Source organism: Lissotriton vulgaris, unplaced genomic scaffold (assembly GCF_964263255.1).
Source record: "Lissotriton vulgaris unplaced genomic scaffold, aLisVul1.2 SCAFFOLD_535, whole genome shotgun sequence".
Taxonomy (NCBI): Eukaryota; Metazoa; Chordata; class Amphibia; order Caudata; family Salamandridae; genus Lissotriton; species Lissotriton vulgaris.
Window position 1 is genome coordinate 40366 of NW_028250319.1, and position 25847 is coordinate 66212.

The 25847-nt window shown below is 48.9% G+C and overlaps 1 protein-coding gene across 1 annotated transcript in view; it reads left to right on the forward strand.

The window, feature by feature from the left end:
* Positions 1-12652: 12652 nt before the first annotated feature.
* The window catches only part of LOC147663289 (uromodulin-like), a 189904-nt gene continuing 176709 nt past the window's right edge, over positions 12653-25847 (forward strand). Inside the window, exon 1 of the mRNA XM_086950552.1 lies at positions 12653-12749. The gene's annotated coding sequence lies outside the window, so the exon portion shown is untranslated. The remainder of the gene's footprint in view (positions 12750-25847) is intronic.

Below are 25847 nucleotides of genomic sequence, written 5' to 3' on the forward strand. Positions count from 1 at the left end.
TAACTATTGGCATTGTAAATGACAAAGCTATTAATTTAGCTATTTTCAAAACCAACACATAAATAAAATTTACAAGACCAATAGCTCAAACTTTCCTAATGCGAGACCTATTGCATTGCAAATGCTTGTTTTTATATCTGTCAGTGCTTCATGTTGAGGTTTAATTTTCGTGACAGGCGCCTCTATGCCTACTTGTAACTATTCTCTGACCCTTCTTCAAGGGTCAGAGCAGGGTCAGAGAATAGTTGCAAGTAGGCAACGAGGCGCCAGGAAGCACTTACAGGCTTACAGCAGCAGGTGCCCAAGTTGAAGTTAATTTCTTTGTAGCCCTTTTGTAAAATGTTTCAAAAAATAAGCTTCAACTTTTGCACCTGCTGCTGTAACCCTGTAAGTGCTTGGCTGAAAATTCGTCCCCGCTGATTCGCAGATTTTACCGTGATTTCGCGAGATTCGCGGATCGCGAAATCGCGGAAAATCTGCAAATTCCGCGAGCGGAACGAATTTTCAGCCCATGCTTAATATTAATCAGGCTGCATCGAGGTGCAGTGTTGGTGTGTTCAGCAGCAGTGCCATTGCGCCTTCATCGGCCTGGTCGCCCCCACGCTCCTCGTGCTTCCTGCTTCCTGTGCCTTACCTGCCTCCTGCTGCCTGTGCCTTCCTGCTGACTACACCTACTCCTGTGCCTTCCTGCTCGCCTACGCCGACTGCTTCTTCCACAAGCGCCCCAGCCGCCGCAGAGCCGCCCGCCATCCCGCACTCGATTTTCCCCCGTGGCCTGCCTGCGGCCCCGCCCCGCAAGGCTTGATGCAGCATTGGGATATAGGGCCCCCCAGAGCATTGCTGGAGCTTCGTCGCGCTTGCGACGCAGCTCCAGCAATGCACTGCTCTTACGGCGCAGATGCGTGACGCATCTGTGCCGTTTTTGCCACATGGAGCGCGGCATTGTAAATGCGGCGCACCATGGGTGGTGGAGCTGCAGCTCACAATAACTGGCGCATCCCTGGGGATGCGCCAGTTATTGTAAATCTGCCCCTATACATTTAGCCAACGAGGGAGCACTTACTGATTAGACAGTATAAAGTACTCCAGTTGAGTGGAGGTATTGCACAAAAAGGTGGCATCTTCGTGGACAAACACGTAGGGCGGGATTCATTCTGCCCCCTGTTAGTCTCATTTTTTGTGCCCTTCTGCCCTCTGTTTGACTCGTTTTTCCCTTGTTTTTCTGCCCTTCTGCCCTCTGTTAGACTCGTTTTGCCCTTGTTTTACTGCCCTTCTGCTCCTTGTTAGACTCGTTTTTTGTGCCCTTCTGCCCTCTGTTAGACTAATTTTTCCCTTTTTTTCTGCCCTTCTGCCCTCTGTTAGACTCGTTTTTTGTGCCCTTCTGCCCTCTGTTATTCCCTTGTTTTTGTGCCCTTCTGCCCTCTGTTAGACTCGTTTTTTGTGCCCTTCTGCCCTCTGTTAGACTCGTTTTTGTGCCTTTCTGCCCCTGTTAGACTCGTTTTTTGTGCCCTTCTGCCCTCTGTTAGACTCGTTTTCCCTTGTTTTTCTGCCCTTCTGCCTTCTGTTAGACTCGTTTTTTGTGCCCTTCTGCCCTCTGTTAGACTCATTTTTCCCTTGTTTTTCTGCCCTTCTGCCCTCTGTTAGACTCGTTTTTTGTGCCCTTCTGTCCTCTGTTATTCTCTTGTTTTTGTGCCCTTCTGCCCTCTGTTAGACTCGTTTTTTGTGCCCTTCTGCCCTCTGTTAGACTCGTTTTTTGTGCCCTTCTGCCCTCTGTTAGACTCGTTTTCCCTTGTTTTTCTGTCCTTCTGTCCTCTGTTAGACTGGTTTTGTGTGCCCTTCTGCCCTCTGTTATACTTGTTTTTCCCTTGTTTTTCTGCCCTTTGTTAGACTGCTTTTTGTGCGTGTCTGCCCTCTGCATCACCACATCATCACTCAGCACCACCACATTATCACTCAGCACCACCACTTTATCACTCAGCACCACCACAGCACCACTCAGCACCACCACAGCATCACTCAGCACCACCACAGTATCACTCAGCGCCACCACAGCACCACTCAGGGCCACCACAGCACCACTGTGTCACCAGAGCATCACTCAGTGCCACAACAGCATCACTCAGCACCACCACAGCATCACTCAGCACCACCACAGCACCACTCAGCACCACCACAGCATCACTCAGCACCACCACAGCATCACTCAGCACCACCACAGCACCACTCAGCACCACCACTGCATCACTCAGCGCCACCACAGCACCACTCAGAGCCACCACAGCATCACTCAGCACCACCACAGCACCACTCAGCACCACCACAGCACCACTCAGCACCACCACAGCATCACTCAGTACCACCACACCACCAATCAGCACCACCACTGCACCACTTAGCGCCACCAAAGCATCACTCAGCACCACCACGGCATCACTCAGCACCACCACATTATCACTCAGCACCACCACAGCACCACTCAGCACCACCACAGCATCAATCAGCACCACCACAGCACCACTCAGCACTGCCCTAGCATCACTCAGCACATCCCAGTATCACTCAGCACCACCACAGCACCACTCAGCATCACCACAGCATCACTCAGCACCACCACAGCACCACTCAGCGCCACCCCAGCATCAATCTGCGCAACCATTCGACAACAACTGGTTCAAATATGTTCTCTCAATGTTTCAAGCTTTATTACAAATGTCACAAAAAGATGTTATTATTTCACTTCTGTTCTTGGATTTTCGTCACAATAAAATACACTGAACATAATCTTCACAAAAGTTATTTACAAAAGTTTAATCTATTGCCATTATAAATTAAAATCACTTTTATTTAAGTATTAATTATTTAAAAAAATGAAAAGCCATTGTAATTTATAATATCAATATATCTAAGTCACGTAAATACAAAACATGTTGCATTACAAATACTATAGGTGTCACATTTGCGAAAGTTATAACTATTGGCATTGTAAATGACAAAGCTATTAATTTAGCTATTTTCAAAACCAACACATAAATAAAATTTACAAGACCAATAGCTCAAACTTTCCTAATGCGAGACCTATTGCATTGCAAATGCTTGTTTTTATATCTGTCAGTGCTTCATGTTGAGGTTTAATTTTCGTGACAGGCGCCTCTATGCCTACTTGTAACTATTCTCTGACCCTTCTTCAAGGGTCAGAGCAGGGTCAGAGAATAGTTGCAAGTAGGCAACGAGGCGCCAGGAAGCACTTACAGGCTTACAGCAGCAGGTGCCCAAGTTGAAGTTAATTTCTTTGTAACCCTTTTGTAAAATGTTTCAAAAAATAAGCTTCAACTTTTGCACCTGCTGCTGTAACCCTGTAAGTGCTTGGCTGAAAATTCGTCCCCGCTGATTCGCAGATTTTACCGTGATTTCGCGAGATTCGCGGATCGCGAAATCGCGGAAAATCTGCAAATTCCGCGAGCGGAACGAATTTTCAGCCCATGCTTAATATTAATCAGGCTGCATCGAGGTGCAGTGTTGGTGTGTTCAGCAGCAGTGCCATTGCGCCTTCATCGGCCTGGTCGCCCCCACGCTCCTCGTGCTTCCTGCTTCCTGTGCCTTACCTGCCTCCTGCTGCCTGTGCCTTCCTGCTGACTACACCTACTCCTGTGCCTTCCTGCTCGCCTACGCTGACTGCTTCTTCCACAAGCGCCCCAGCCGCCGCAGAGCCGCCCGCCATCCCGCACTCGATTTTCCCCCGTGGCCTGCCTGCGGCCCCGCCCCGCAAGGCTTGATGCAGCATTGGGATATAGGGCCCCCCAGAGCATTGCTGGAGCTTCGTCGCGCTTGCGACGCAGCTCCAGCAATGCACTGCTCTTACGGCGCAGATGCGTGACGCATCTGTGCCGTTTTTGCCACATGGAGCGCGGCATTGTAAATGCGGCGCACCATGGGTGGTGGAGCTGCAGCTCACAATAACTGGCGCATCCCTGGGGATGCGCCAGTTATTGTAAATCTGCCCCTATACATTTAGCCAACGAGGGAGCACTTACTGATTAGACAGTATAAAGTACTCCAGTTGAGTGGAGGTATTGCACAAAAAGGTGGCATCTTCGTGGACAAACACGTAGGGCGGGATTCATTCTGCCCCCTGTTAGTCTCATTTTTTGTGCCCTTCTGCCCTCTGTTTGACTCGTTTTTCCCTTGTTTTTCTGCCCTTCTGCCCTCTGTTAGACTCGTTTTGCCCTTGTTTTACTGCCCTTCTGCTCCTTGTTAGACTCGTTTTTTGTGCCCTTCTGCCCTCTGTTAGACTAATTTTTCCCTTTTTTTCTGCCCTTCTGCCCTCTGTTAGACTCGTTTTTTGTGCCCTTCTGCCCTCTGTTATTCCCTTGTTTTTGTGCCCTTCTGCCCTCTGTTAGACTCGTTTTTTGTGCCCTTCTGCCCTCTGTTAGACTCGTTTTTGTGCCTTTCTGCCCCTGTTAGACTCGTTTTTTGTGCCCTTCTGCCCTCTGTTAGACTCGTTTTCCCTTGTTTTTCTGCCCTTCTGCCCTCTGTTAGACTCGTTTTTTGTGCCCTTCTGCCCTCTGTTAGACTCATTTTCCCCTTGTTTTTCTGCCCTTCTGCCCTCTGTTAGACTCGTTTTTTGTGCCCTTCTGTCCTCTGTTATTCTCTTGTTTTTGTGCCCTTCTGCCCTCTGTTAGACTCGTTTTTTGTGCCCTTCTGCCCTCTGTTAGACTCGTTTTCCCTTGTTTTTCTGTCCTTCTGTCCTCTGTTAGACTGGTTTTGTGTGCCCTTCTGCCCTCTGTTATACTTGTTTTTCCCTTGTTTTTCTGCCCTTTGTTAGACTGCTTTTTGTGTGTGTCTGCCCTCTGCATCACCACATCATCACTCAGCACCACCACATTATCACTCAGCACCACCACTTTATCACTCAGCACCACCACAGCATCACTCAGCACCACCACAGTATCACTCAGCGCCACCACAGCACCACTCAGCGCCACCACAGCACCACTGTGTCACCAGAGCATCACTCAGTGCCACAACAGCATCACTCAGCACCACCACAGCATCACTCAGCACCACCACAGCACCACTCAGCACCACAACAGCATCACTCAGCACCACCACAGCATCACTCAGCACCACCACAGCACCACTCAGCACCACCACTGCATCACTCAGCGCCACCACAGCACCACTCAGAGCCACCACAGCATCACTCAGCCCACCACAGCATCACTCAGCACCACCACAGCACCAATCAGCACCACCACAGCACCACTCAGCACCACCACAGCATCACTCAGTACCACCACACCACCAATCAGCACCACCACTGCACCACTTAGCGCCACCAAAGCATCACTCAGCACCACCACGGCATCACTCAGCACCACCACATTATCACTCAGCACCACCACAGCACCACTCAGCACCACCACAGCATCAATCAGCACCACCACAGCACCACTCAGCACTGCCCTAGCATCACTCAGCACATCCCAGTATCACTCAGCACCACCACGGCACCACTCAGCATCACCACAGCATCACTCAGCACCACCACAGCACCACTCAGCGCCACCCCAGCATCAATCTGCGCAACCATTCGACAACAACTGGTTCAAATATGTTCTCTCAATGTTTCAAGCTTTATTACAAATGTCACAAAAAGATGTTAATATTTCACTTCTGTTCTTGGATTTTCGTCACAATAAAATACACTGAACATAATCTTCACAAAAGTTATTTACAAAAGTTTAATCTATTGCCATTATAAATTAAAATCACTTTTATTTAAGTATTAATTATTTAAAAAAATGAAAAGCCATTGTAATTTATAATATCAATATATCTAAGTCACGTAAATACAAAACATGTTGCATTACAAATACTATAGGTGTCACATTTGCGAAAGTTATAACTATTGGCATTGTAAATGACAAAGCTATTAATTTAGCTATTTTCAAAACCAACACATAAATAAAATTTACAAGACCAATAGCTCAAACTTTCCTAATGCGAGACCTATTGCATTGCAAATGCTTGTTTTTATATCTGTCAGTGCTTCCTGTTGAGGTTTAATTTTCGTGACAGGCGCCTCTATGCCTACTTGTAACTATTCTCTGACCCTTCTTCAAGGGTCAGAGCAGGGTCAGAGATAGTTGCAAGTAGGCAACGAGGCGCCAGGAAGCACTTACAGGCTTACAGCAGCAGGTGCCCAAGTTGAAGTTAATTTTTTTGTAACCCTTTTGTAAAATGTTTCAAAAAATAAGCTTCAACTTTTGCACCTGCTGCTGTAACCCTGTAAGTGCTTGGCTGAAAATTCGTCCCCGCTGATTCGCGGATTTTACCGTGATTTCGCGAGATTCGCGGCTCGCGAAATCGCGGAAAATCCGCAAATTCCGCGAGCGGAACGAATTTTCAGCCCATGCTTAATATTAATCAGGCTGCACCGAGGTGCAGTGTTGGTGTGTTTATTAGCAGTGCCATTGCGTCTTCATCGGCCTGGTCGCCCCCACGCTCCTCGTGCCTCCTGCTTCCTGTGCCTTACCTGCCTCCTGCTGCCTGTGCCTTCCTGCTGACTACACCTACTCCTGTGCCTTCCTGCTTGCCTACGCCGACTGCTTCTTCCACAAGCGCCCCAGCCGCCGCAGAGCCGCCCGCCATCCCGCACTCGATTTTCCCCCCCGCCAACCGATAGGCTCCCACGCTCCCGCCTCCCAGCGGACCCTCCCTCCCGGCTCCCTTCTTATGACGCCCCCACGCACGCGCAGCGTTGACGCGCAGCGGACGTGCCGATTGTGCGCCGAAGGCGTGCCAAAGGCAAGCCCGTCTGCGCCCGTCCGCGCCTGGACCGTGCCCAGCGCCAGGACCACTGGTCCCCACCACCGATGCAAGACTCCACGACAGACCTACGATGCCACCACTCTCAACGCACTCAATACCGGCCGGAACCCTGCCTGCTACCGAGCCCCCCCGAGACGCACCAACGGACCCTTCGCCTGCAAAGCCTGCCGCTTCACCTGCCACCGGACATGCACCGCCCCCGCCGACTCCAACACTAACAGCAACCACCTGAAGTGCATCCTGGTGAACACCCGATCCGTCCACAGGCACGCTGTGGAATTCTGGGACCTGCTTGACGCAACTACACCGGACGTCGCCTTCCTCACCAAAACCTGGATGAATGCCTCCTCAGCGCCGGACATCGCCACAGCCCTCCCGGACGGATACAAGATCACCTGGAAGGACAGCGTCAACCAGACCGGAGGAGGCATCGCCATCATACACAAGAACACCATCCGCATCTCGACTAACTCCGACAAAACCTTCTCCGCCGCCGAGCACCTGCACTTCCAGATACAAAGTGACCCCAAGACCACCCTCCGAGGCACCCTCATCTACAGACCACCGGGACCACGCACGCAGTTCAGAGAAGACATTGCAAACTTCATCAGCCCGCACGCCCTTCCCTCCGCCGACTACATCCTCCTAGGGGACCTCAACTTCCACCTGGAGAACAACAACGACAGAAACACCACAGCCCTGCTGGACAACCTCGCCAACCTCAGATTCAAGCAACTGGTGGACACCCCCACCCACTATGCCGGACACACGCTTGACCCTGTCTTCACATCCAGCAAGCATGTCTCCTTCAGCCACGCCGCCGGACTCCACTGGACAGACCACAGCTGTGTCCACTTCAGCTTCAGTAGAACTACGACCCACCTCCATCCACAACGGGTCCCCCGCCGCAGCTGGAACAAGATCACCGCCGAGCAACTCACCGCCTCCCTCAGCCAGAACACTACCACCAGCACAACGGACTCCAACGTAGCAGCCAGCAACCTCACCAAGTGGCTGACCGCCTGCGCCAATGACCTCGCACCACTCAAGAACCCTCCCAGCAGACCCGGCAGCAAGAAAACCCCCTGGTTCACCGACGAACTCATGGAATCCAAGAAGAACTGCCGCACCCTCGAGAAAGCCTGGCAGCTCAACCGCACCACAGACAACTGGACTGCCCTCAAGCACACCACCCGCAAACACCATCAACTGATCCGCGCCACCAAGAAAACGGCACTCAAAGAACGACTGGACAACAAGCCCACGACAGCAAAGAACTCTTCAGCATCGTCACAGGGTTCTCCAACCCCAGCGCCGGAACCAACAACATCACCCCCACGCAAGACCTCTGTGACTCCCTCGCCTCGTTCTTCCACCGCAAGATCGCCGACATACACAACAGCTTCGACTCACAGACCACGCACCCTACCACCGAATCAATGCCCGCCACCACCACCCTCTGCAACTGGACCCCGATCAGCACCAAAGACACCACCTGCACGATGCACTCCATCCACTCCGGATCACCAACCGACCCCTGCCCACACCACGTCTTCAACAAAGCCGTCGCCACCATCGCACCCCATCTCCGAGACACCATCAACTCCTCCTTCCACACCGCCACCTTCCCGGAGAGCTGGAAGCACGCCGAGCTGACCGCCCTCCTGAAGAAACCAACAGCGGACCCCACCGACCTCAAGAACTACCGTCCCATCTCGCTCCTTCCTTTCCCGGCCAAAGTCATCGAGAAGACTGTCAACATACAGCTTGCCACCTTTCTCGAGATGAACGGATCCCTCGACCACTCGCAGTCCGGATTTCGGGCCAACCACAGCACCGAGACTGCCCTGATCGCAGCCACTGACGACATCAGAACCCTGATCGACAACGGGGAAACAGCGGCCCTCATCCTCCTGGACCTCTCCGCAGCGTTCGACACAGTCTGCCACCGAACCCTAGTGAAGCGCCTCAGCAACATCGGAATCCGAGAGAAAGCGCTGGAATGGATCATCTCGTTCCTCACCGGAAGAACCCAGAGAGTCCGCCTCCCTCTGTTCAGATCCGAGGCCACCGAAGTCATCTGCGGCGTACCACAAGGATCTTCTCTCAGCCCGACCCTCTTCAACGTCTACATGAGCCCCCTCGCAGCCATCGCATGCCAACACAACCTCAACATCATCTCCTACGCCGACGACACCCAGCTGATCCTCTCCCTCACCAACGATCCCACCACCGCCAGAGCCAACCTACACGAAGGGATGAAAGACGTCGCCGACTGGATGAGAAACAGCCGTCTTAAACTGAACTCATACAAGACGGAAGTCCTCATCCTGGGATCATCAGCCTCCGCCTAGGACGACTCCTGGTGGCACCCAGCCCTGGGCACCGCCCCCAAATCTACAGACCACATACGCAACCTGGGCTTCATCCTGGACTCCTCCCTGTCAATGACCAGACAAGTCAACACCGTTTCTTCCTCGTGCTTCAACACCCTGCGCATGCTCCGTAAGATCGTCAGATGGATCCCCACTGAAACCAGGAAGACCGTCACCCAGGCACTCGTCACCAGCCGACTGGACTACGGGAACGCCCTCTATGCCGGAACTACAGCCAAACTCCAGAGAAGACTCCAACGAATCCAGAACGCCTCCGCACGACTCATCCTGGACATCCCCCGACAGAGCCACATCACCGGACACCTGAGAGAACTGCACTGGCTCCCCGTCAGCAAGAGAATCACATTCAGACTCCTCACCCACCCACACAAGGCTCTACACGACCTGGGACCCAAGTACCTCAACGACAGAATTACCTTCTACACGCCCACGCGCCACCTACGACCGACCAGCCACGCACTCGCCACCGTACCTCGCATCCGCAGAACCACCGCCGGAGGAAGATCCTTCTCCTATCTGGCAGCCAAGACCTGGAACTCCCTCCCCATTCACCTTCAACGTACCCAAGACCATCTCTCCTGCAGGAAGCAATTCAAGACCTGGCTGTTCGAGCAGTAACCCACCCCTTTCCCCCAGCGCCTTGAGACCCTCCCGGGTGAGTAGCGCGCTTTATAAATGCCGTGATTGATTGCCATAAAGTTGCCATAGTAATCAGGCTGCACAGAGGCACAGTGTTGGTATGTTTAGCAGCAGTGGTATAGGTGCCACAGTAATCAGGCTGCACCTAGCACAGTGTTTGTGTGTTTAGCAGCAGTGCTGTAAAGGTGCCATAGTATTCAGGCTGCACCGAGGCACAGTGATGGTGTGTTTAGCAGCAGTGGTAATGGTGCCATAGTTATGAGTCTCTACCCAGGCACCGTTTTTTCGTGTGTTTAGCAGCAGCGCTGTAAAGGTGCCATAAAACTCAGGCTGCGCGAGGCACAGTGTTGGTGATATTTACAGCAATGCCGTAAAGGCGCCATAGTAATCAGGCTGCAGTTTTGGTTTGTTTAGCAGCAGTGCCATAAAGTTGCCAAAGTAATAAGGCTGCATCGAGGTGCAGTGTTGCTGTGTTTAGCAGCTGTGCCGTAAAGGTGCCATATTACTCAAGCTGCACATAGGCACATTGTTGGTGTGTTTAGCAGCCAGGCCATAAAGTTGCCATATTAATCAGGCTGCACCGAGGCCGAGTGTTGATGTGTTTAGCAGCAGTGCTGTAAAGGTGCCTTAGTAATCAGGCTGCACCTAGCACAGTGTTGGTGTGTTAAGCAGCAGTGCTGTATAGGTGCCATAGTATTGCGATTTATATAGCGCACGTATCACCCGAAGGCATCAAGGCGCTTGCTTAGGGAACCCGTCCTGGTATTCCCCTGTGAGATACCCCGGCAGGGTATCCGCAAGGTGAAAGCCAGGCATCCCGCCGCGAGGGGCCGTTGTGGAGATTAAGTAAGCTATTGCCCAGAGTCGCAGAGTGTGAACCCGTGAATCGAGTAGGCACCGGAGCGAGAATTGTCGAGTCCATGGACATTTTAGGACTCAAGACCCCACCGAGCCGGGAATTGAACCCTGGTCCCGGGCTGACCTCTGCTTCCAGGTCTGCCTCCTCTAACCAGTGAGCCACACTTCTCCATAGTAATCAGGCTGCACCGAAGTATAGTGTTGGAGTGTTTAGCAGTGTTGCAAAGGTGCCATAGTAACCACTCTGCACATTTGCACTGTGTTGGTGTGTTTAGCAGCAGTGCTATAAAGGTGCCATTGTAATCAGGCTGCACCTAGGCACGGTGTTGGTGTGTTTAGCAGCAGTGGTAAACATGCCATAGTAATCAGGCTGCGCCTAGGCACAGTGTTGGTGTGTTTAGCAGCAGTGGTAAACGTGCCATAGTAATCAGGCTGCGACTAGGCACAGTGTTGGTGTGTTTAGCAGCAATGGTAAAGGTGCCATAGTAGTCAGGCTGCACAGAGGCAGTGTGTTGGTGATTTTAGAAGCAGAGCTGATATGGTGCAATAGTAATAACTCTGCACATTAGCACAGGGTTGGTGTGTTTAGCAGAAGTGTTTAGCAGAAGTGCCATAAAGTAAAGTAATCAGATTGCACTGAGGCACAGTATAGGTGTGTTTAGAAGCAGTGGTAAAGGTGCCATAGTAATCAGGCTGCCCCGAGGCATGGTTCGGTGTGTTTAGCAGCAGTGCAGTAAAGCTGCCATAGTAATCAGGCTGTGCCCAGGCACAGTGTTGGTGTGTTTAGCAGCAGTGGTAAAGGTGCCATAGTAATCAGGCTGCACCATGGCACAATGTTGGCATGTTTAGCAGCAGTGCAGGTGTCATAGTAATCAATCTGCACATTGGCACCGTTTTGAAGTGTTTAGCAGCAGTGCTATTAAGGTGCCATAGTAATCAGACTGCATCTAGGTGCAGTGTTGGTGTGTTTAATAGTAGTGGAAAAGGTGTCATAGTAATCAGGCTGCACCAAGGCACAGTGTTGGTTTGTTTAGCAGCAGTGGTAAAGTAGCCATAGTATTCAGGCTGCATCGAGGTATAGTGTTGGTGTGTTTAGCAGCAGTGGTAAAGATACCAAGGTATTTGGGCTGCACCGAGGCACAGTGTTGGTGTGTTTAGCAGCAGTAGTAAAGGTGCCATAGTAATCAGGCTGCACAAAGGCGCAGTGTTGGTGTGTTTAGCAGCAGTGATAAAGGTGCTAGAGAAATCAGGCGGTATCAAGGTATAGTGTTGGTGTGTTTAGCAGCAGTGGTAAAAATACCAAGGTAATCAGGCTGCACCAAGGCACAGTGTTGAAGTGATTAGCAGCAGTGCTATTAAGGTGCCATAGTAAGCAGGCTCCATCTAGGTGCAGAGTTGGTGTGTTTAGCAGCAGTGGTAAAGGGGGCATAGTAATCAGGCTGCACCAAGGCGCAGTGTTGGTGTGTTTAGCAGCAGTGGTAAAGGTGCCATACTAATCAGGCTGCACCGAGGCACAGTGTTGGTATGTTTAGTAGCAGTGGTAAAGGTGCCATGGTAACCAGGCTGCATGAGGTATTGTTTTGGTGTGTTTAGAAGCAGTGATAAAGGTGCCATAGTAATCAGGCTGCACAGAGGCACAGTGTTAGTGATTTTAGCAGCAGTCTTGTAAAGGTGCCATAGTAATCAGGCTGCACCGAGGCGCAGTGGTAGTGATTTTAACAGCAGTGCCGTAAAGGTGTCATGCTAATCAGGCTGCACCAAGGCGAGGTGTTGGTGATTTTAGCAGCAGTGTTGTAAAGGGGCCGTAGTAATCACTGTGCACATTGGCACAGTGTTGGTGAGTTTAGCAGTGTTGTCATTATAGTGCCATAATAGTCACAGTCAGTCTTCAAGCTTCTGATCTGTTATTTTGTGTTGTTGCAGGTCTGCTGCAGTGTCACCCTGCGTGTGCTGATAACGAGCTGTGCACCAGCAGTGCAGGATATGCCGTGTGCAAGTGTCAAGGAAGCAAATACACAAATGCAAGTAAGCGTCTGAGGTATTTATTTATCGATGTAAACCCTCTGGTGCATTCCTATAGTGAGCACAGCATTATAATATCACTCTCCACAGTCACATGTGATCATCAACTCCCTCTGCATAGGACCAAAGACCATGAGCAGCTCAGGTTGGACATAGGGTTAGGTCTGTGACCAAGCTCTTTGCCCAATTGGCAGGGACTTGGCAATTCCTCTGACATTGGGTTAGCTATAGAATATGGTGTCCAGTGTGGCACTGTGCCCATTATGTTGCAGGTGTCCCACGCCACTGAGAGAGTGCACATAAGTGAGTGAGATCAATTCCACAAAGGGACATCGCCTCCAACCATGGGCTGCTGCAGACAGGCGAGGTTGTGCTCAGTGAGGGTTGACTGCAATTGAAGCCTCAAGTCATATGGACTGAAGAGTGTCAGAAGGCATTTGACACCCTGAACCAAGTGTTAAGGTTCAAGCAGGTACTTCAGATCATGGTTACAGTATCATCAAAGGTAAATGACAAGGGCCAGTTTAAACCAGATGTGTTTATTAGCAGGTGTCTAATGCCCCATAGAGGCGTATTAGAGAGCCATGGAGAGGAAAGCCTTTGATGTGCTTTAGCCACTGATGAAGTTAAGACTATACTTGTTGGGACTCTCTTCAGGCTTCAAAATGACTACAAGCCTTCCAGGTGGCTGCTAAGAGAGGAAACCCCCAAGCTGTTGAGGTGGTCCAGTTTCTTCCAGGGTTTGAACTTCACAGTGCAGCACAAACTTGCAACTGACATGCCAATACAGGTGGACTTTCCAGATTTGTTTGCTTAGATCATGAAAACAGCTAAGGGAATGGCTGAGTTGCTCCTCAACTTTCATCTTGGGGGTACAGGTAAGAAAATGCTTGGCATATTCACCACTAATGTTTTAAATGGATGATGCTGTTTTTTCACTCTTTGCATTGGGACTCTGCTAATTAGTCCCCATTGCATGTGCTTTGACCCCTCCAACATGTTGATTTGGGCTATACCACTGTTTAGTCAATGTTTATCTAGTGAATGGTAGCAAGTGGGCCTAGGTCTTGGAAGTTACATGTAACTAACGTACTGCAGGACATATTGTGCCACCAACAAAGTGACAATGCAAAACAAGCGGGCAGGCTTGCCACCAGTAAGCTGGCTGTGCAGGTTTAAGCTGGGGTGTGTCTTACTCGTGTAATTCAGTGAAGCATAACCATGCGGAATTACCTAAGAATTCCAGCACGATTGTGTTAAATGACATGAGGAAAGGAGTTCTGCATTTAGCACTATTTTGTAGTGTGAAAATGCCCCATTGCTTCAAAGATGGATGTGAGGATGCATTTTTTGGTAAGAAATAGCGATGAATGTAACAGAACACCAATGGTGAGTGCGAGCAGCTACTTGCCCTTGTTCTTTGTGCTCTTGGCGTAGGAGTTTTCCTCACGATACTCCCAGCATTCAGCGCTATTTTCTTAGCGCACAATGCACTCTTACGTCCAAACTAGATGTGAGGATGCATTTTTTCGGCTACGAAAGAACACTTAGAGCACCAGAATAGGATTAGTGTGCATGAGCAGCTACTTGTGCTTGCTAAATCTGCTCTTGCATCAGGGGTTCTTTCTACCAAAATACATCAGCATAATTATTGTAAAGTCTGCATCAAAGAGTAATGTAAAATTGTCAAAATACTCTGATTACTCCAGTGTAATCGATATTCCTGCCGAAAAACTACTTACTGGCCAAAGGATCTTTGTTTGTTGCTGGGCCAAGCAGGAGACGCCGCAGGAGAACTAATCACCGCCCAAACAAACTTTGTCTACTGCTGGGTTTTGCTGGGTCGCACTGGTTAGCGCAGAGAGAGCTCCACCTGCTGCTTACTAGTCCCCGCCGCCGCCGCTCATTGGAACATCAGTGGCTACTGAGCGGGGGGACAATACCTCCCACAAGCCATAGCGGGATTGTACCGCCTGCACACGCCCAACTACGCGCCCGGAGGCGCACAAAACACAGGCACTCCCTACGCATCGCGGGATGCGTGTGGGTGGTTCCGGGCTAAGCCCGGGCAAAGGGCGGGCCGTCTGTGGCCATCAGGGGACAGAAGTGGACGGGACGGGCCACCCCCTTACATCCTCCAAGGACAACCACGTAGAGTGGTCAATATACCAAAGTTACTGTTACTCGGACTAATTATTGCTTGGCTATTACTGTTCCCAATTCCTCTTTTGGGGCTAGGAGGGAGCGCTCATTAGACAGGGACTACCCTTCCTTTATTTCTTATCTGTAAAAATGAGCCACACGGGTAAAAAGCAAAAACCAGCTGCACCTCTTCCCAATACCAGGCTGCAGGCGGCAACACCACAACCTCTTCCTAGCCTAACGGCTATTGATAAGATGTTGCAAAAAACAATCGGGGTTGTGGTAACCGCAATAGAAAATACAGAGAGAAGGCTATCAATTACTCCTACTGTTTCCCTGCCCGAACAAGTGGGGGACTACTCAGCTATTGTAATTGACCCCCCTGATTTAAGCTCCTTCCTTACATCGTCCTTTGCTGAGTTGCCCAGTGACCAGGCTCCTATAGAGGCCCCTATAGATATAAAGGTTAGCCTGCCTGTTGTGAGTTCTCCCCTTCCCCTCGAAAATCACTGTAGTAAATAAACCAAGCCCCAGAAGCAAGAAAGTCAGACTATCAAAAAAATTAGGTAATAGGAGTATGCCTAAACACGACCTTGTAACAGCTACTGTTAGTACTTCCCTACCGACTGTGGGTGCACCGGTCTGGGCTACCAACTTGGTTGCTGATCTCTAGGCCCGTATGGAGCATATTATTGGCACACACATTAAACCTTTGGTATCTAAGATAGATAGACTAGTTTCTACCCTTAACAATATGGGTGTAGGGACAGCACAGCCTGCTAATCCAATGGGGAACCTTGCTTCGAGCGAGCTTGGTGGTAGAGCAAAGAATAAACCCGATGATAGGGCAGCGTCACCCAAAAATAGTGCTATACGGAATAAAAGTACACAAGTTACATCGACTAATACTGAGCCTGCACATGACCCTCTTAGCCCCCCACTTAACACTAATACACTTGCTCAAAAACATCAGGTAGTCGGAAATCCTATCCCCACTCCTGATAAAACCAAATCTACATCTAGGGAGGGAATAATAGGAAGTGAAAATAGCAAACTAGTGAGGGAGGCATCTGCACACCGAAACATAACCAATAGAAATGTACCATCTAAAGTTATTTCATCAGAGTTGCCTATCATCAATCTCCCGCCTGAATCCCTACCCTATGTCGTAGTACTTACAGGAGTTCCGCCCTTAAGCCAGGGAAAAAGAGAAGACCACAGCGATTTAAAAAACAAGTGTATACAATGGCTCAATGTAAATAGGCCTTTACCTCCAAATGTTTCTGGGGAAATACTTACTGTATGAATAATAGAATGGAGCGGGAGAGGACCCAAAACAATTGTAGGAGATATCGTAGTAATACATTTTAGGGACACCTCAGCTGTGGAATATATTTGTAGTATACCTCCCAGTAGACCAAATACTCAAATCCTCCCATTCCACTTGTCTTATTTCTACCCAGTTCCTCATTCGAGGTCAACCTATTCTAAAAGTGTCCATTACAGTGAGGGTCCCCCGCATAGAATGCAACAGGGGCTAACAACTTGGGAGGACACATATCCATATAATTCCTCACTCTCATTGTTAGCTCACAGGAATAGGTTCAGTGTGTTGGTGGGGGTAGATTGACGCCTAGCGAATGAGAATTCTCCACTAAAAATTGTTAGCGGAAAATGTATAACTGTTACTGCACTGGAGGAAAATGACACAACTACTTCCCCCGAAGAAGATACAATACCCCATTCCTTGATTAGGGAGGGAAGCAGAGAAAATGGGGAAATGGAGTACCAGTTGGTAGCTCGGACTCCCATGGGGGATGCTTCTAGTATGGAAATAAGGGATGTATTTAGTGTGGAAATAAGGGATGAGAAAACTCAGTTAAGGGCCGCCAGTAGTGATAGCCCGCCTGTGAAAGGAATAGGGAAACCACAAGCTAATGTAGAGGTTGCTGATGGATGTCTAAAAATCCTCTCGTGAAATATAGCTGGGTTGAAAAATAAATTGCTCATACCCGAGTGGGGCTCCTTCATGTCAACACACGACATCTGCATGATGCAGGAAACTTGGGCACTAGAGGAGAGTGTTAGCCCAGGCTATGCAGCCTTCGATATCCTGGCTGTACTTAGGGGTAGAGGCCGCCCATGGGGTGGCCTATCGATTTGGATAGGCACTCGTTTGTGCATCCAGGCTACTCAAATATAAACTAATTCTCAAGACGTCCAATGTTTCCTATTATCACCCCAAAACAAGCCTAAAATAGCTATAATAAACATCTACTCAAGGCCTGTTAGGAACGGGCAGGAGTCAAATACAATGAATGCACTGGATCTTTTTATCCAGGCACTAGACCACTCAATCACTAGAGTCCTCGGCGGTGACTTTAATTGCCAATTCGAGCCTTTGGGCAGTCCTGAGACGGGTGACCAGGATGATGAAGACTCATTTTGGCGTATCCCCGATCCGAAGATCCCTCCTGTTAGGGCATGGTTGGTCCTACAAATTAAATCGTTTTGCCTTGCAACGTCTCTGCGGGCGTGCAATGGGAGGTTGGACCCTGATTGTCCACGGTCAGTTACGTTCAACAGGACCAATCAAACTTCCATCATTGACTATATTATGATGGAGTAAGGATTGAGGGTAAACCCAAATAGAGTCACTGGGACCTGGGTTAGCTAAGTATTTAGAGGAGGGGGTCCCAGTTACATAGGACAAGGATTAAGAAACAAATAAAATAGTAAATCACACAGATAATGAATCAACCGCACTGTTTTATTTACAGTGGGAAAGCATGTTGAATTTTACAAACGTTAGAACATTGAATAAATAATTAAGGCAGTGCCCCAAGAAAGGGAAGAGGGAGTGGGGAAGTGTGATCGTGTGAGGATAAGGCGAAGGAGAAAAAGTAATTGGGAATGACAGTACAATCAACTAGTATGGAGCCTCTAGTTGACAAAGTTACACATTTATGTACAGAACATATGACATGTTAGTCCGTTATTGAAGTAGAGCATACTTCACAATGATCAATTAATGAAACATTCGGGCGTGAAGTTGACATTCAAAAGCATGAGGTTGTCGACGTTTCGACCCTTTATGATACGCGGGTATTAGTACTATCCTTGCAGTAGGGTCTTCATCAGGCCGTGAAACCGGGGCAAACAACCTAGTTTGACATGTAAATAATCGAATTAGGATTGGGAAACCATATCCCTATATGTTTCAATACAAAAATTAGCACACATGCCCTTGGTGGCATCAATATGGGGTTAGGGAACAAGACTATTAAACATGATTCAGAAGACTAAGTGACTAATACTATAATTATAGCAATTACGTGACTATCAAAGACATTGAATACCAGTATATGGACGATTAAGTGTAGGGAGAGCAGTTGGAAGTGAAAAACCGCCCTACAGAGGTGAACATGGCCAAAGAGAAATGCTTGAAAGTTGGGATATCAAAGAACAAACCCTAGCGTCAAAAAATGGGCAATGTTTATGAAGAAACATCGGACCTAAGGTGCCAGGTACCTGCTCAGGCGGTGCTTTGTATCAAGCAATTGTGGGACAAGGACCGAAGTATTTGAGGTGAGTTATTAAAGACATCGACTTACCAATCAGTTAGGTGCAGAACGCCATCGACGTTCAAAGCTCAAAGGCAGTCGGTCAGTCGGGCGAACCGACGTTAGAATTGAATCTATCTGGATTAATGAAAGGAACCATTATCAGGGTCCATAGGCGTGGATTTACACATAGGCAACTCATGGCGATGTTACACTGTGCCAAACGAAACAGAGGGAAAACTCACCAATTATAATGTTGACAACGTGAGAGTCAGGCTCTAGGCGGTGAATCACGGAGTAATCACACGAGATCTAGGGGGCAACATAGAAAAGACACCCATGAACGGGCGACCGTAGTGTGTGGTGACTTTTAACACCAAGCCGGTCTTAGATGAGGGTGAGAGGGGGGGGGGGAGGGGAAGGAAAACTTACCCGGTGCGGAGTTATGTTATGTTATGTTATGTTATGTTTATTTTTGTATAGCGCACGGCTACTCAAAAAGAGTGTACCGGCGCTTTCGATAAGGAGACCTACCGCACAATAACACAACACGTTAAAAAAACAGGGGGATGGATACAGCGAAAGAAAACAGAAGAAACAGCGGGACAGCCTACTGGGTAAATAGCCAGGTTTTGAGGCCTTTCCTAAAAGCAAGTAGGCTGGTGGCTCCATGGAGTGTAAGCGGCAATGAATTCCACAGCCGTGGCGCCAGCAGTCCAAAGGAGCGGCCACCAATGCGAGCTCTCTTCACTCGCGGTACAACCGCCAGGAACAGAGATTCTGACCTCAGAGAGCGAGCCGGGTGATAGAAGGCAAGTCTCTTCTGGAGGTACTTTGCTCCCACCGCATGGAGAGCTTTATAGGCCAAAGTTAATGCCTTAAAAGCAATCCGTTTGCGGATGGGAAGCCAGTGTAACGTCTGCAGCAAGCCTGCAGCACTGGCTTGTCTGTTCAGTCCAAAAATGGCCCTCGCAGCAGCATTCTGCACGACTTAGAGCCACTGTAGCAGGTACTCTGGCAGGCCCAGGTACAGAATGTTGGAATAATCTAACCTAGAGCCTATCAGAGCCTGCACAGTCAACTTCCTATGGTCCTCCGACAAAAGAGGTAAAAACCTCCGCAGCATCTTAAGGAGGCCGAAGCAGGTGCCCGTCACACAGAGAATCTGGGATTTCAGTGTGAGACCCTTGTCCATCTTGACCCCCAAGTTCTTAGCAGTGTGAGATGAACAAGAAGGAGGAAACATGTCAATGGGCCACCAAGCTTGCCAGTCTGGCTCCGTCGCACACCCGAAGAAGAGTACCTCGGACTTATCGGAATTGCACTTGAGGCTGTTCAGTTGGAACCATTTAAATACAGCCCCAAGGCAATCCCGGATACTCTCCCCATCGAAGTCTCCTCCTCTCTTGCACGAGAAGAGGAGCTGGGTGTCGTCGGCGTAGGATACGATCTGGGCCCCGAACGACTCCGCCAGCGCCGCCAAAGGGGTCATGAAGATGTTAAAAAGGGTCGGGCTCAATATAGAGCCCTGTGGGACCCCGACTCCCAGAGGCGGCATCACGGCGGAATCTGGGGAGGCCCAGACCGTTTGTCGGCGGCCAGCTAGAAAGGAGGAAAACCAGCTGAGCACCGTCCCCCGTAGGCCAATCTCATAGAGTCTTGCGAGAAGGCCGTCATGGGGGACGGTGTCGAACGCCGCCGACAAGTCCAACATCACCAGCATGGCTTTGCCCCCAGTATCCAGAACCCCTTTAATGGTTTCTGAAACCTCTAGGAGCGCGGTCTCTGTGCTGAGGTTTGGGCGGAAGCCGGATTGGGTGGCATGCAGAATCTCGTGTGATTCCAAAACATTGGAGAGCACCGCCTGAACATGTTTCTCCAAAATTTTTGTGAGAGCCGGCAGCAGAGAGATAGGCCTATAGTTGACTGGGGCCCTAGGGTCGAGACCAGGCTTCTTAAGCGAAGGGATGACCATTGCCTGCTTCCAGGCCTGCGGAACCACTCCGTGACTCAGCGAGAGATTCAGGAGAGGGTTTGCCAGTGGGTTTATCACCTCCGCGATTTTAGCCAAGAATTTGGCCGGGCAAGGATCTAGAGGCGACCCAGATTTGAGATTGCCCATCAGCGCTAAGGAAGCAGGGGCTGAGATAGGTGGAAACACAGCCAACGTCGGACCAGGCATGGTCAGAGGGAACAAGTCATCCTCTGGGTTGGACAGCCCCGCGGGCGCCACCGGTGGAAAGGAGTCTTGTATAAGTTTGATCTTGTTGGTGAAGAAGTTAGCAAGATCAGACGCCCAGGATTCAGAGGGCATCTCTTCAGAAGTATTGGGAGTTGGAGGCGGATTCTATCCTCCCTGCAAGGTAGGCTTTTTATCCAAGGCAAATGTCCCGGTGATAGTCCTTAACCGCCGTCTTATAGGTGAGCCTAGCCACAGAGTCGTATTGTGAACGCCAGGCTCTTTCGGCCACTTTGCACTGCTGCCGCTTAGCCGACAGTGCTGCGGTGAACCAGGGAGCCGAAACCCGTTTCGGAGTTAAGCGGGGGGCCAACACCGGGGCAAGATCGTTCAGCCTCTCTAGAAGCCATGCTTGCAAGGACTCCAAATCCTTCTCCAGGTCACCTGAGAGGGGACAAGGGTGATCCAGAGCGGCCTGGGCCAGCAACGCAGGGGTCACTCGATAGTATGCCCTAGGGACTCGACCCCGCTGCTGGGATACAGACGTAGACGGTTTAGCTGTACCTCTAACCAGGAATTTGGCAAGCCGATGGTCTGACCATAGCACCAGGATAGTTTCCTTCACCTCGAGAGGAGATGTAGAGAAGACCTGGTCCAGAGTATGTCCCTTGTCATGCGTAGGTCCCTGAAGGTGGGGGATCAGGCCCAGCGGGGCCGTAGCCTCCAATAATTTGATAGCACCCGGGTTCGACGGATCATCCATACGGAAGTTGAAATCCCCGGCTACTATACAGTGTTCTGCTTTCAGGGCCAGTTAATCTCGCTTACTGGAATGCTCGAGTTCGCAAGGGCGAGCCGAGCTTCCGGGTTGATATAGTTGCTATGGGGATGGAACCATGTGATACGGAACAGCCGAGTGGAAAGAGTGAAAAGACTCGATCAGTTGCCATGGTTACCGTAAATGCGGGTATTTAGACGCTGCTGTGAAAGCATTACACTATCGAAATGCGTGATGATGCCATTCGGATAGTATATTATTAGAATGTGAGGTCAAAATTTGCCGATGTGTAAACAAAACATTGAGAGCAGTGAATTTAGAAGTCCGATAAAGACAGATCATACATGATTCATAGTAACGATTTACGAAGAAAGCAGTGGCGTACCTCTCACATGAGGGTAAAGGCCACCCATGTTGGTCACGTTAAGTCAGGACTTGTAAGCCAAAGGTTAAATAAAGTGGCATATCAGGTGGAAACATTCACAAGTTGAGACAATCACACGAATAATAATACCCAAATTCACATAATGGTGGCGTACCACTCACAAGAGGGTAAAAGCCACATTGATGTATGGTATATACATTTTTGTTACAGGGGACTACAGAGTATGTCAACATGTATAAACACCAGGCGAGAATATGGCGTACCTCTCACATGAGGGTAAAGGCCATGTACAGACTACAATATACATATGTTGGCGATCAAGATAGAGTAGCTAATTGGGAAAAGGAGCTATCCTGCTCATTGAGACCTGTCTCTATGGAATTAAAAAAGAACATCCATTTTAGCTCACATGTGTTTAGAATGTTCGCGATGTTCCCGCCCCTGGGGCCAAGTACAGCTTTCTCAATTACTACCCATCTCAGGCTCTCAGGGGGATGTGCTGCCACTGTGAAATGTTCCACCAAGGGAGCGTCTTGTACCTGCATCTGATTCTGCTCATATGTTGGAGAATTCTCACCTTGGCCTTCTGTTGTGTTTGGCCTATGTACATCATTTGGCATTGACATACAATTGCATAAATGATGTCAGAAGAATTACAATTAGTGTGAGTCCTGAGGCGAATCTTGCGCAGGCGATGTTCAAATTCTTTTGTTTGAATTGTGCTGTCGCAAGCTTTACAATTACCGCATTTGGAGTGGCCTACCACTGGAGTCAGATTCCATAGACTTGTGATAGTGGGATCATCAGGGGTTGCTAGAAGGGACCGAACCACATGGTCTTTAACACTCCTTGCCTTCTTGAAAGCATGTAACGGTGTCACGGATTGCTCAATATCATCCGATATTAATTTCCAATGGTAGTTGATTATGCGTCTGATTTTGCTGCTCTTAGTGTTAAAAGTTGTGACGCATACAATCCTATTAGCTTGTGGATCTTTGTCGGACTTCGGGAAAAGAAGTTCCTCCCGGGGGTAGAACCATGCCCTTTTCTTTGCTTTCTTGACCAATCTTTTAGGATAGCCTCTCTGCATTACGCGATTTGACAGTTCCTCAGATTCTGCAAAGAAATGGTCTTTGTTGGAGCAGTTCCTCCGGATTCGTAGAAACTGCCCAAATGGGAGGTTGTCACGGAGGGCTCTCGGGTGGTGACTGTTATAGTGCAGTAGCGAGTTCCTCTCTGCAGGTTTACGATACAGTGTAGTCAATAAATATCCAGCATTCTCATAGATAGTGAGATCTAGGAAATTTATTGAATGGTCATCTGACTGAATGGTGAATTTGAGAAAATCAGATTGGTGGTTCAACCATGTGAAAAAGGCCATCAGTTCTGCAAGGTCGCCATTCCAAACTAGCAAAATATCGTCAATGTAGCGCATCCAGAAACCAAGATGGTCTCTGAATGGATTGACTGGATTAAGCACAAAATCTTGCTCGAAGGCTGCCATATACAAAATGGCGACATCGGGAGCAAATGGAGCGCCCATGGCTACTCCAGATGTCTGGATGTAGAATTTTTTCTTGAACATAAAGAAGTTTTTGGTCATGGCTATACAGATTAGAGCCACGATGAAGTCGGTGGGTACTTGGACAGGCGCAGGACGTAATTCTAGACAGCGTGTGATCACAGTTACTGCTTCCTGTTGGGGAATGCACGTGTAAAGCGATACTACATCACAAGTTGATAGTCTTTGGTGGCAGGGGTCGAAGGCAGAATTTTCGATGATGTTGATGGTGTGCATCGTGTCGCGTAGATAGGCAGGGGTGGATTCTGCTAGTGGCTTCAAAAAGAAATCAATATATTTTCCAAGAGGCTCCAGGATAGAGCCACATCCCGACACGATGGGACGACCAGGAGGGGCTGCCATGCTTTTGTGGATTTTCATCTGTCACTGGTCTCAGACTACCATCTACATTTGTCCCATACGAAAACACAATGTCGCACAAGGCCATGACCAAAAACTTCTTTATGTTCAAGAAAAAATTCTACATCCAGACATCTGGAGTAGCCATGGGCGCTCCATTTGCTCCCGATGTCGCCATTTTGTATATGGCAGCATTCGAGCAAGATTTTGTGCTTAATCCAGTCAATCCATTCAGAGACCATCTTGGTTTCTGGATGCGCTACATTGACGATATTTTGCTAGTTTGGAATGGCGACCTTGCAGAACTGATGGCCTTTTTCACATGGTTGAACCACCAATCTGATTTTCTCAAATTCACCATTCAGTCAGATGACCATTCAATAAATTTCCTAGATCTCACTATCTATGAGAATGCTGGATATTTATTGACTACACTGTATCGTAAACCTGCAGAGAGGAACTCGCTACTGCACTATAACAGTCACCACCCGAGAGCCCTCCGTGACAACCTCACATTTGTGCAGTTTCTACGAATCCGGAGGAACTGCTCCAACAAAGACCATTTCTTTGCAGAATCTGAGGAACTGTCAAATCGCGTAATGCAGAGAGGCTATCCTAAAAGATTGGTCAAGAAAGCAAAGAAAAGGGCATTGTTCTACCCCCGGGAGGAACTTCTTTTCCCGAAGTCCGACAAAGATCCACAAGCTAATAGGATTGTATGCGTCACAACTTTTAACACTAAGAGCAACAAAATCAGACGCATAATCAACTACCATTGGAAATTAATATCGGATGATATTGAGCAATCCGTGACACCGTTACATGCTTTCAAGAAGGCAAGGAGTGTTAAAGACCATGTGGTTCGGTCCCTTCTAGCAACCCCTGATGATCCCACTATCACAAGTCTATGGAATCTGACTCCAGTGGTAGGCCACTCCAAATGCGGTAATTGTAAAGCTTGCGACAGCACAGTTCAAACAAAAGAATTTGAACATCGCCTGCGCAAGATTCGCCTCAGGACTCACACTAATTGTAATTCTTCTGACATCATTTATGCAATTGTATGTCCATGCCAAATGATTTACATAGGCCAAACACAACAGAAGGCCAAGGTGAGAATTCTCCAACATATGAGCAGAATCAGATGCAGGTACAAGGCGCTCCCTTGGTGGAACATTTCACAGTGGCAGCACATCCCCCTGAGAGCCTGAGATGGGTAGTAATTGAGAAAGCTGTACTTGGCCCCAGGGGCGGGAACATCGCGAACATTCTAAACACACGTGAGCTAAAATGGATGTTTTTTTTAATTCCATAGAGACAGGTCTCAATGAGCAGGATAGCTCCTTTTCCCAATTAGCTACTCTATCTTGATCGCCAACATATGTATATTGTAGTCTGTACATGGCCTTTACCCTCATGTGAGAGGTACGCCATATTCTCGCCTGGTGTTTATACATGTTGACATACTCTGTAGTCCCCTGTAACAAAAATTTATATACCGTACATCAATGTGGCTTTTACCCTCTTGTGAGTGGTACGCCACCATTATGTGAATTTGGGTATTATTATTCGTGTGATTGTCTCAACTTGTGAATGTTTCCACCTGATATGCCACTTTATTTAACCTTTGGCTTACAAGTCCTGACTTAACGTGACCAACATGGGTGGCCTTTACCCTCATGTGAGAGGTACGCCACTGCTTTCTTCGTAAATCGTTACTACAAATCATGCATGATCTCTCTTTGTCGGACTTCTAAATTCACTGCTCTCAGTGTTTTGTTTACACATCGGCAAATTTTGACCTCACATTCTAATAATATACTATCCGAATGGCATCATCACGCATTTCGATAGTGTAATGCTTTCACAGCAGCGTCTAAATACCCGCGTTTACGGTAACCATGGCAACTGATCGAGTCTTTTCACTCTTTCCACTCGGCTGTTCCGTATCACATGGTTCCATCCCCATAGCAACTATATCAACCCGGAAGCTCGGCTCGCCCTTGCGAACTCGAGCATTCCAGTAAGCGAGATTAACTCCGCACCGGGTAAGTTTTCCTTCCCCCCCCCCCCCTCTCACCCTCATCTAAGACCGGCTCGGTGTTACAAGTCACCACACACTACGGTCGCCCG